Below are 12,618 nucleotides of genomic sequence, written 5' to 3'. Positions count from 1 at the left end.
CCAGTTTCTCAAAAGCAGAGTGTTTTCCTTGCATGGCACACTAGGGTTCAATTAAACATCCTAAACGGAGTTGAATCACGTTCAGTTTAAAGTTCTAGCAGCAAGGGTTCATTCAGGCTAAGAACAGGACTCTTGTGCTATTCTGGCCATACACAGTGCAAATAGCATTCACGTCTGTTCCCATCCAGTACAGTGTATTGGACTGAAGAGAAGCTCCTGTTTTACTCAGTTTCCAATACTGAATTGAACTAGATACGCGCCGTTCGTGTAGGAAGCACAGTTCTTTTGTTCTGAGCTAGCTCACTGTACTGGCCCTATAGGCAACACAGTAGAGTGCAAGAATGCCCGTTTCTCAAAAGCAGAGTATTTTTCTTGCATGGCACACTAGGGTTCAATTCAACTTGCTAAACGGAGTGAAATCACATTCCTTTTCAAGTTCTAGCAGCAAGGGTTCATTCAGGCTAAGAACAGCACTCTTGTTCTCTTCTGGCCATACACAGTGCAAATAGCTTTCGCGTCTGCTCGCAGCCAGTACAGTGTATTGGACTGAAGAGAAGCTCCTGTTTTACTCAGTTTCCTATACTGAGTTGAACTAGATATGCCCCGTTTGTGTAGGAAGCACAGTTCTTTTGTTCTGAGCTTGCTCACTGTACTGGCCCTATAGGAAACACAATAGAGTGCAAGAATGCCCGTTTCTCAAAAGCAGAGTCTTTTTCTTGCATAGCACACAAGGGTTCAATTAAACTTCCTAAATGGAGTTGAATCACGTTCAGGTTCAAGTGCTGGCATAAAGGGTTCATTCAGGCTAAGAACAGCACTCTTGTGCTATTCTGGCCATACACAGTGCAAATAGCTTTCGCGTCTTTTCCCAAAGCGTACAGTGTATTGGACTGAAGAGAAGCTCCTGTTTTATTTAGTTTCCAATACTGAGTTGAAATAGATATGCCCCGTTTGTGAATGAAGGACAGTTCTTTTGTTCTGAGCTAGCTCACTGTACTGGCCCTATAGGACACACAGCAGAGTGCCAGAATGCCCGTTTCCAAAAGCAGAGCGTGTCTCTTGCATGGCACACTGTGGTTCAATTAAACTTCCTAAACGGAGTTGAATCACGTTCAGTTTCAAGTTCTATCAGCAAGGGTTCTTTCAGGCTAAGAACACCACTCTTGTGCTTCTCTGGCCATAACTGTGCAAATAGCTTTCGCGTCTGTTCCCAGAGAGTACACTGTATTGGACTGAAGAGAAGCTCCTGTTTTACTTAGTTTCCAATACTGAGTTGAACTCGATATGCCTTGTTTGTGTAGGAAGCATAGTTCTTTTGTTCTGAGCTATCTCACTGTACTGGCCCTATAGGAAACCCAGTAGAGTGTAAGAATGCCATTTTCTCAAAAGCATAGTGTTGTTTTTTTTGTATGGCAAACTAGGGATCAATTAAATTTCCATAATGGAGTTGAATCACATTCAGTTTCAAGTGCTAGCAGCAAGTGTTAATTCAGGGGATGTACACCACTGTTGTGCTATTCTGGCCATAAACATTGCAAATAGCATTCGTGTCTGTTCCCAGAGGTACAGTGTATTGGACTGAAGAGAAGTTCCTGTTTTACTCAGTTTCCAATACTGAGATGAACTAGATATGCCCCGTTTGTGTAGGAAGCACAGTTCTTTTGTTCTGAGCTAGCTCACTGTACTGGCCCTATAGCAAACACAGTAGAGTGCAAGAATGCCCGTTTCTCAAAAGCAGAGTGTTTCTCTTGCATGGCACACTAGGGTTCAATTAACCTTCCTAAACGGAGTTGAATCACGTGCAGTTTCAAGTACTAGCAGCAAGTGTTCATTCAGGCTAATAACAGCACTCTTGTGCTATTCTGGCCATACACAGTGCAAATAGCATTCACGTCTGTTCCCAGCCAGGAGAGTGTATAGGCCTGAAGAAAAGCTCCTGTTTAACTCACTTACCAATACTGAGTTGAACTAGATATTCCCCGGTTGTGTAGGAAGCACAGTTCTTTTGTTGTGAATTAGCTCACTGTACTGGCCATATAGGAATAAAAGAATAGTGCAAGGATGCCCGTTTCTGAAAAGCAGAGTGTTTTTCTTGAATGGCACACTAGGGTTCAATTAAACTTCCTAAACGGAATTGAATCACGTTCAGTTTTAAGTTCTAGCAGCATGGGTTCATTCAGGCAAAGAACACCAGTCTTGTGCTATTCTGACCCTAACTAGTGCAACTAGCATTCGTGTCTGTTCCCAGCGAGTACTGTGTATTGTACTTAAGAGAAGCTACTTTTTTACTTAGTTTCCAATACTGAGTTGAACTAGATATTCCCCGTTTGTGTAGGAAGCACAGTTCTTTTGTTCTGAGCTAGCTCACTGTACTGGCCCTATAGGAAACACAGTAGAGTGCAAGAATGCCCGTTTCTCAAAAGCAGAGTGTTTCTCTTGCATGGCACACTAGGGTTCAATTAAACTTCCTTATCGGAGTTGAATCACGTTCACTTTCAAGTTCTAGTAGCAAGAATTCATTCCTGCTAAGAACACTACTCTTGTGCTATTCTGGCCATTCACAGTGCAAACAACATTGGCTTGTGTTCCCAGCGAGTACAGTGTATTGGACTGAAGAGAAGCTCCTGTTTTACTTAGTTTCCAATACTGAGTTGAACTAGATATGCCCCGTTTGTGTAGATACCACAGTCTTTTCTTGTGAGCTAGCTCAATCTACTGGCACTATAGGAAACACAGTAGAGAGCAGGAATGCCCGTTTCTGAAAAGGAGAGTGTTTTTCTTGCATGGCACACTAGGGTTCAATTAAACACCCTAAATGGAGTTGAGTCACATTTAGTTTCAATTGTTAGCAGCAAGTGTTAATTCAGGGTTAGTACACCACTCTTGTGCTATTAAGGCCCTAAACAGTAAAATAGCACTCGCGTCTGTTCCCAGCCAGTACAGTGTATTGGACTGAAGAGAAGCTCCTGTTTTACTCAGTTTCCAATACTGAATGCCCGTTTCGCAAAGGCAGAGTGTTTCTCTTGCATGTTCACTACAATTCAACTAAACATCCTAAACGGAGTTGAATCACGTTCAGTTTCATGTTCTAACAGCAAGGGTTCATTTAGGCTAAGAAAACCACTCTTGTGCTATTCTGGCCATACACAGTGCAAATAGCATTCCCGTCTGTTCCCAGCGAGTACAGTGTATTGGACTGAAGAGATGCTCCTGTTTTACTTCGTTTCCAATACTGAGGTGAACTAAATATGCCCCGTTAGTACAGGAAACACACTTCTTTTTTTCTGAGCTAGCTCACTGTACTGGCCCTATAGGAAATACAGTAGAGTGCACGAATGCCCGTTTCTCAAAAGCACAGTGTTTCTCTTGCATGGCACACGAGGGTCAAATAAACTTCCGAAACGGAGTTGAATCACGTTCAGTTTCAAGTTCTAACAGCAAGTGTTAATTCAGGGTTAGAACACCACTCTTGTGCTATTAAGGCCCTAAACAGTAAAATAGCTTTCGTGTCTGTTCCCAGCAAGTACTGTGTACTTGACAAAAGAGAAGCTCCTGTTTTATTTAGATTCCAATACTGAGTCGAAATAGATATGCCCCGTTTGTGTAGAAAGCACAGTTCTTTTGTTCTGAGCTAGCTCACTGTACTGGCCCTATAGGAAACACAGTAGAGTGCAAGAATGCCCGTTTCTCAAAAGCAGAGTGTTTCTCTTGCATGGCACACTAGGGTTCAATTAAACTTCTTAAAGGAGTTGAATCACGTTAAGTTTCAAGTTCTGGCAGCAAGGGTTATTTCAGGGTAAGAACACCACTCTTGTGATATTAAGGCCCCACACAGTAAAATAGCATTCAAGTCTGTTCCCAGCAAGTACTGTGTACTTGACAAAAGAGAAGCTCCTGTTTTACTTAGATTCCAATAAGAAATTTAAATAGATATGCCCCGTTTGTGTGGGATTCACTACCCCAATCCATAGAAACCCTCATTACAAGAAACTACTTGACCCGAACCTGCTTATTGATCACTGTCCATACAAACAGGGCCAGGAATATCAACCCATATCTAGATACAATTCTAGAGATCAAAGTGTTTCCCCTCTATAATACTATCTCTGTATTATGGAAATTATTCTTCTACAATATTTCACATCTGCAAGAGTTTATGATTTACTTTGGAAAGAATGTAGATTTACATGGAAATAACAAAACTCCTCTCTTTGTGGCAGCAGTCTGTGCTGACTGGTTTCAAAATCCTTCTGACCGGTCCTTTCATGATGTGGCAGCTTTCAAGTCCTATATGAAATACCTTTCCTTAAAACACAAGGCTACACCTGAGCCTCTCAAGGTCACTGCATCCTCATGTGGCCAGCTGGCCTTGAGAGGCCTTTTTTTATCTTGCTTTGAGTTCAGTAATGATGACCTCACAGAAGCAGGCATTGATGAAGATGAAGATCTGACCACCTGCTTGATGAGCAAATTCTCTGCCCAGAGACTGAGACCTGTCTATCGGTTCTTAACTCCGTTGTTCCAAGAATTTCTTGCTGCCATGAGGCTGACTGAGCTCCTGGGTTCAGAAAGGCAGGAAGACCATGATCTGGGACTTGGTTATTTGAGACAAATTAACTCACCTTTGAAGGCTGTGGGTGCCTACAGCAATTTTTTGAAGTATGTCTGTAGTCATCCTTCATCAAAGGCAGGGCCAAAATTTGTATCTCATTTGCTTCACTTGGTGGATGATAAAGAGCTGCTGGAGAACATGTTGGATATTGAGGACTATGTGAAGCTCCACCCAGAAACTTCCCTGAGGATAGAGTTTGTTCGGTGGTTGTGGCTGGTATCTCCTGAAGCTTTCTCTTCAATCGTTTCAGAACATCTATTCAGCATTGCTCTAAACTTTGCTTATGAAAGCAACACAGTGGCTGTATGTTCTCCATTTATTTTGCATTTCCTTTGAGGGAGAACACTGGATTTGAAAGTACTGAATTCAAAGTACTTTGGGGACCACCCAGAAAGTCTACAACTGTTGAAGAGTATAAAAGTCTTCATAAATGGAAATAAAATGCAACCAAGAGTACCTTACTCAGTCATGGAAAAATGTTTTGAAACATTACAGCAACCAACCGTAGATGAGGACTATGCATTTGCCTTTGAACATATGAAGGAATGGGAGAACAATTTGGCTGAAAATGAGGATATCATGAGAAATTTTATGCATAACCGACCCCAGCATCCACCCAACATCAGTGCTGGCTACTGGAAACTGTCACCCAAGCCGTGCAAGATCCCTAGGCTGGAAGTTATAGTGGCCAGCATGGGTCCAGCAGACCCAGCACTGCTCCAGGTCCTAAAGGATGTCTTCTCAGCATCACAGGATATCAAGCTCCATTTGAACCACAGCAGTGGCTTTCTTGAAAGCATCCGCCCAGCTCTGGAGCAGAATAAGACCTCTGTCACCAAGTGCTCCGTGTGCAGACTGGAGCTCAGCGCAGCAGAACAGGAGCTGCTTCTCGGCCTGCCTGCCCTACAGTCTCTTGAGGTGTCAGGGACAAACCAGTTACCAGGTATCCCCGAGTGTCACACACATAACCATTCTGACTGACACTGTGTTTTTCTTATTCTTAGTTTTAGATGAATGAAACTCCTCAGGCACAAGGTCATAAATGTGCCTTGACAGAAGAGATCTAAGTACTGTCACTGTTTGGGACAGTGTGTAATTCAGTGACTGGCCCTGAATCATAGAATGGGTTTGAAGTAACTCAGACAAAACTAGAAAGACATTATCATCAGTATTCACCCAAGGTCATTAATAAGAGTTTGAATTGCTTGTTATTGATAAATGATGGCCTGTGTGTAAGATGATGGTAGAGAATCATCTGCACCCTGCCTGCCTGAAAGGAGGGGTTAACTTCTCCAGAGAAAACTTTTTATTATGGGTAAATAATATTTATGTCTTCTTTAAGCCAGCAGTTCTCACGCTGTGAGTCACGACCCCTGAGGGGTCACAGGGGTCACATTAGACCATCAGAAATATCAGATATTTTCATTACTGTTCATAACAGTAGCAAAATTACAGTTATGAAGTAGCAACAAAGATAATTTTATGGTTGGGGGGCTCACCACAACATGAGGAACTGTATTAATGGGATGCAGTATTAGGAATTATGTTGAGAACTACTGCTATAAGCAATGTTTGTTTTTATGTAGACATTATCTCTTTAATGATTTCTTTTTTATAAGATATTTAATTCAGTGTGTGTGTGTGTGTGTGTGTGTGTGTGTGTGTGTGTGTGTGTTTTCATGAGCTTGTATGTATGGGTACCCTCAGAGATCAGAAGAGAATATCAGATCCTTTGGAGCTTTGGTTCCAGACTGTGGTGTGCAGCCCAATGTGGTGCTGGGAACTTCACTGGATCCTCTGCAAACCAGAGCTCTTGATTGTTGAGCCGTCTTTTCAGCCCCTAGACTTGACTTACCTCTCTTTCAGTTGTTCTAAGCTTTTATACCACTGTACATATTTGATCATTAAATTTTGTTGTTGTGAGAGCATAGCTCTGGTGTTCAGCAGCTGCTGTTGCTCAAGGATGCTCTGCTCTGTCTGTGGCTTCCTTTGTCTTCCTCTTTTTAAAACATAATTTCTTTATTGATCTTTGGGAATTTCACATCATGCACCCCAATTTTGCTTACCATCCAGTCCCTACTTATCCAGCCTCCCAGCTGTGGCCTCCCAAATGAAAATAAAAACAAAAAAAATAAACCAAAATTGTAGTTGGAATTATCTTTAGCCCACCAACCAGCTCCCAAATAAAGACACAGACTTATTATTAATTATGGATGCTCGGCCTTAGCTTAGGCTTGTCCCACTAGCTCTTTTAACTTAATTTAACCTGTTCCTATTCATCTATGTTCTTCCTGGGGCTTTTTGCCTTTCTTTCATTCTGTGTGTCCTACCTTTCTGCTTCTTCTGTTTCAGTCTGTCTGTCTGGCCCTTAATGTCTCCCTGTTGTTTCCTTTTCTTTCTTTCCTGGAACTTAAATTCCTCCTGCTACTTACTGCCCAGAAGCTCCACCTATTCCTCCTCCCTCACTATTGGCCATTCAGCTTTTTATTAGACCAGTCAGATGCCTTAGGCAGGCAAGGTAAAATAGCAACACAACTGTACATAATTAAACAAATCAACTCAACTTTACATAGTTAAACAAATGCATCATATCTTTGACTAGTTAAACAAATAATGTGCAACATAAACCAAACCAAACCAAAGAAACACAAACAGAAAATAAAAACCAAAACAAAAGAACAGAAAAAATACCTCAGAACAACAAAACCCTCTCCGTTCCTCCATTTTTCCCACCTCTCCAGCCCCTCTTCATTAGTCCTGGTGGCATTGGGAGCCCTGGTGTGACAAGTCTACCCTTTTGTCTAAACAGCTTCATTTGCAAATGTTCATTGTTATGAGTCTGGGTCAAGGCTCTGGTTTCTGGCACACCGTCCTCACTGGATCCTCACCTAAAACTTCTCTTGGATATCTGGCAGCCACCATGAGTCATGGAGATCCTGAGGTTATTGTTCCACAGGATCAGTCCCTTCACAAGCTCCAGCAGGTCCTAGATGGGGGTAGATGTCGGGTTGGGCCAGCCCTAGGTGAGCCTGGGTGGTGGTTCAGATGGTCAGTCCTGGGCACTGTGGCCGACCCCCTCAGGTGAGAAGCAGAGCCGTCTCCCCTGTTCCCATGCCATCAGGGTCAGATCTCCTCTGTCTTGGGTGAGGCATGGGGCCATCTCTCCAGAGTTTGGGAGGCCAGCTCTCTCATGAGAGACAAGGCCAGTTCTCTTGCTGCAGCATCCAGTGAGGCACAGTTCCAGCTATCCCAGGGCCAGAGAAGGGAAGGACTGGCTCAGAATAGGCCTCTAATCTCATTGTGCATGGTTTCCATGGCTCCATGAGGCAACATGGACCACAGACATGGTACTCCCCAGTGGATTGGGCATGGAACAGATCCTGGCTCTGGATGGAAGCACATGCCACTCAGATCAGGATGGCTCTGTGATGGCACAAATCATGGACACCAACAAGGCCACAGGTGGCCCAAATCCCAGGTTTTTGTGTAACCTTGGTAGCAGCACAGACCCTGACTGTGGTGGAACCATGCACCCAGACATGACCCTTGGCAGCAACCTGATCTGGATGTCACCATTGCCTCAAGTGACAGTGCAGGCCACTCAGATCAGCACGGCCCCTGGGACAGTGTGGTCCTTAGACACTAATTTGGCCCCAGGTGTTGGGCATCCTGTGGTGGTAATCTAATTATACTGAAGTGTGATTTTGATTGTATGTTAATAAATAAAGTTGCCCGGGGGTCAGAGCTATTAGAGCCATAGCAAGAGTGTGGCAGTGGTGGAACACGCCTTTAATCCCAGAAAGCCAGCCTTTAATCCCAGGGACTGGTGGTAGAAAGCAAAAAGATATATAAGGCGTGAGGACCAGAAACTAGAAGCATTTGGCTGGTTAAGCTTTCAGGCTTTGGAGCAACACAGGTCAGCTGAGAGCTATTGGGATGAGGACACAGAAGCTTCCAGTCTGAGGAAACAGGACCAGCTGAGGAACTGGTGAGGTAAGATAGCTGTGGCTTGTTCTGTCTCTTTAAATAGACGAACAGACAGGAAATAGAGCACTCATTCGGGAAGCTGGGACACCGCAGGCGGAAGGGTGAGATTTTGTCTCTGAGCTCTGACCTCTCGGCTTTCTCTTTTGCATTATTTCTGTGTTTCTTATTTAATAAAACGGTTGGTTACATCAATACCTGGCGCCCAACGTGACAAGAATCCATTAAAAACTGCTTGGCTTGGCGGCAGGTCCGCTGTCCTGCAAGGGCGGCAGACCGGGCGGCCAGCGTCCTAGTCCGAGTGCCGGCTTCCTAGTCCAAGCCTTCGGCTTCCTAGTCCGAGCTGCCAGCTACCTAGTCCGAGCTGCCGGCTTTTTAGTCCGAGCGGCAGCTTCTAGCCCCGGCCTAGGTCTGTGAGCAACTTGCTTAAAGCCGGTGCTACAAACAACTCAGACCTGCCCTGCCGAACAGGGCCCTGCCTGTAAAGCCAACGCAAGTGGTCAAAGTTTAAGGAAGCCAGACCCAAGCCTTGACTCAGCACAAGAGTGAACACGTGGCTGCATTTAAACTTTAGCCAGCTATGCTTTCTTGTTCTCTCTCTCTCTCTCTCTCTCTCTCTCTCTCTCTCTCTCTCTCTCTCTCTCTCTCTCTCTTTCTCTTTGGATTTACACCTGGGACACTAGGTGGCTGTTTTGAAAATCCCCTCGGATTTCTACTGTTCTACGCAGATTTAATTCACTGGGATTTCTACTGTTCTACGCAGATTTGGTGAGTCATAAAGGAAACTATTTAAAAGACAACTTTTTTCCACATTTAAAAAAAATGGGCTTTATGTGTACATTGGAAGAAAATGGTTTTTGTTCGAAATATTAGGCAGTCTGACACTGGAACAACTATATAATATTAGTAATGGTGGAATTATGCACCTTATCACTATGCTAATCCACATTTTAATATTTAAAAAGATAGTCAATTTAAGTGCCAGGATAACAGCTTTAGAAGATGTTGTTTCAAGTCGGGATCATAAGGTTGTAGAAAGAAAGCCTGTTTTCACACAGTCACCCTTAATTTATCCAATTAACAGTGAAGTTGTTTCAAATTGGGATCATAAGGTTGTAGAAAGAAAGCTTGTTTTCACACAGTCACCCTTAATTTATCCTGTAACTGTACAGCAGATGCCTGATCAAATGATGGCTACACAAAATAATTGGGCTCCAATTGAAATGTTGGATTTAAAAAGGTTTAAGGAGGCAATAGTATCTTATGGCATGCATTCCCCATATGTAAAGCAAATGTTAAACTCTTAGTCAATATATAATAGGATAATACCACAGGACTGGCGGGACCTTGCACAAGGTGTTCTGGAACCCAGCCAGAGACTTCAATTTCTGACTTGGTTTAAGGAGGAGGCTAAAAATATAGAAAAACAATGGAGGGATAAAGGAATACAAGTTTGCCAGGATCAGCTTATGGGAGAAGGTCAATATGCTTCAGCACAAACACAATGTTTATATGATGTCCAAACCCTAATTTTATGTCGAACGGCACCACCTTGAATGCATGGGACAGAGTTGAGGAACCAGGAAAAAAATCTGAGTCATTTACAAAGGTGAGGCAAGGCCCAAAAGAGTCTTTTACAGATTTTTTACAAAGACTGGCTTCAGCAGTAAAGAGAATGGTCTCGGATTCAGAAGCTGGTAAGGCAATAATTGAATCTTTGGCCTTTGAGAATGCGAATGCAGCATGCAAAAGAATAATCAGGCCATTAAGGGCAAGATCTGCACCTATGAAAGATTGGATTAGAGAAACAATTAATGTTGAGGTTGATGAGCATGATGATATGTGGGTAGGAGAAGTAATTTCAAAGGGTTTGAGGAATGTTAGATGTTTTGGATGTGGAAAGCAAGGACATTTGAAAAGGGACTGTAGACAGGTCATTCCCAGAAACAATGTTTCTTCAAGGAACAATGGCAACAGAATGCCCCTTCCTTCTGGAGTATGCAAAAGGTGTGGTAAGGGAAAACACTGGACCAACGAATGTAGATCAACAAAGGAGAGACAGGGTAATCCTTTGCCTCAGTCTTCGGGAAACTCCCAGATGGGCCTCGTGCAGGCCCCCAGTGCAAATCCAGTTCAAACCTTTCCTGCAGCTATAGAGGAAATGCCTGCTCTGGAGAGCAATTAAATAACCAAATGCCTATTGGAAAAAATCATGCTGGTCAGGTTGATGAAACAGAGAGAATAGAAAATTCAGGAGAAAGCATAAAGAAAAATTTTTGGCAAACTTCTATTAATGAACAAAGACCAAAATTAATGATAAAAATAAATAGTGTTTTGTTGTCTGGTCTGGTAGACACAGGTGCGGACGTTACTATAATTGCACCAGAATTTTGGCATCCAACTTGGCCTCTTCAGGAGGTAAACGTTCAACTGTTAGGAATTGGGACATTATCTCAGGTGAAACAGAGTGCAAGATGGCTCGAATGTATAGGTCCAGAAGGACAGAGAGGAAAATTAAAACCATATGTGGCTAACATAACTATGAACCTGTGGGGTCAAGACTTGTTGCAACAATGGAATACTCAGATTAACATCCCTCCAATCTCAGAAACAAATCATAAACTAGCACATGTTACTGAGAGAAATATTAGAAGATATTGTTCTAATGAGTGGTCACCAGCCATCCATATTATACAAGAACAGGGCACAATAACTGATGATCTTCCAAAGACACCAACAGCTCTACCTTTAAAATGGTTAACAGACAAGCCTGTATGGGTTCAGCAATGGCCTTTAACAACAGAGAAACTCCAGGCTTTAGAAGAGCTGGTAGAAGAACAGTTAAATGCTCAGCATATTGAAAAATCAAGTAGCCCCTGGAATTCTCCTGTCTTTGTTGTTAAAAAGAAATCTGGCAAATGGAGAATGGTAACAGACCTTAGAGCGATTAACAAAGTAATTCAGCCAATGGGCTCTCTACAATCAGGGATGCCTTTGCCTACTCTGTTACCAAAAGGATGGCCTCTCATAGTTATTGATTTAAAAGACTGTTTCTTACAAGAAAAAGACAAAGAAAGATTTCCTTTTACAGTGCCTACTTATAATAATTCTCAACCGGTTAAAAGATTTCAATGGAGGGTCCTCCCACAGGGAATGTTGAATAGCCCAACTCTGTGCCAATACTTTGTACAACAGCCATTGGAAGTGATACGTAAAAAATTTCCTAAATCTATAATTTATCATTATATGGACGATATTTTACTAGCTAACTCAAATATAGATACTTTAGAAATAATATTTGAAGAAGTAAAGAAAATTTTGCCTTGCTGGGGATTACAAATTGCTCCTGAAAAGATACAAAGAGGAGATTCTATTAATTATTTAGGATATAAAATAGAGCTACAAAAAATTAGACCCCAAAAGGTGCAAATTTGGAGAGATAGATTACAGACTCTTAATGACTTTCAAAGATTATTTGGAGACATTTCTAATCTACGAACTATTGTTGGGGTAAAAAATGATGAACTGCCTAATTTGTTTAAAACTTTAGTAGGTGATAAGGACTTAAATAGTCCAAGAAAATTATCACCTGAAGCTAAGAAAGAATTAGCCTTGGTAGAAAAGAAAGTGCATGAAGGACACGTGGATCGTATTGATCCAAAGCTGGATTGCATTTTGGTTATTTTACCTTCTAGGCGTTCTCCTACTGGAATATTAATGCAGAGGGAAGATATTATATTGGAATGGATATTTTTACCAAATAAACCAAATAAAAAATTAAAAACTTATGTGGAAAAAATCTCTGACTTAATTTACAAAGGAAAATTGAGACTTCGTCAATTAGCAGGCATAGACCCAGCAGAAATTGTTGTACCATTAACTAAGGAGGACATTGAAAAATTATGGACAGAAAGTGAACCTTGGCGAAGAGCTTGCAGTAATTTTTTGGGAGAAATTAACAGCAAATATCCCAAAAGCAATAGAATTGATCTTATAAAGAGAGCTGATTGGATTTTGCCTCG

At 42.2% G+C, this 12,618-nt stretch overlaps 1 pseudogene across 1 annotated transcript in view; it reads left to right on the top strand.

Annotated features, from left to right (window-relative positions):
* Positions 1-2,061: 2,061 nt before the first annotated feature.
* The window catches only part of LOC143268726 (baculoviral IAP repeat-containing protein 1a-like), a 31,392-nt pseudogene continuing 20,835 nt past the window's right edge, over positions 2,062-12,618 (top strand). Inside the window, exons 1-2 of the transcript XR_013044850.1 lie at positions 2,062-2,067; positions 3,908-5,555. The product of XR_013044850.1 is annotated as a baculoviral IAP repeat-containing protein 1a-like (transcript). The remainder of the gene's footprint in view (positions 2,068-3,907; positions 5,556-12,618) is intronic.

The sequence above is a fragment of the Peromyscus maniculatus genome, chromosome 15 (assembly GCF_049852395.1).
Source record: "Peromyscus maniculatus bairdii isolate BWxNUB_F1_BW_parent chromosome 15, HU_Pman_BW_mat_3.1, whole genome shotgun sequence".
In the NCBI taxonomy this organism is placed as follows: domain Eukaryota; kingdom Metazoa; phylum Chordata; class Mammalia; order Rodentia; family Cricetidae; genus Peromyscus; species Peromyscus maniculatus.
This window is presented reverse-complemented; position numbering and strand designations above follow the sequence as displayed.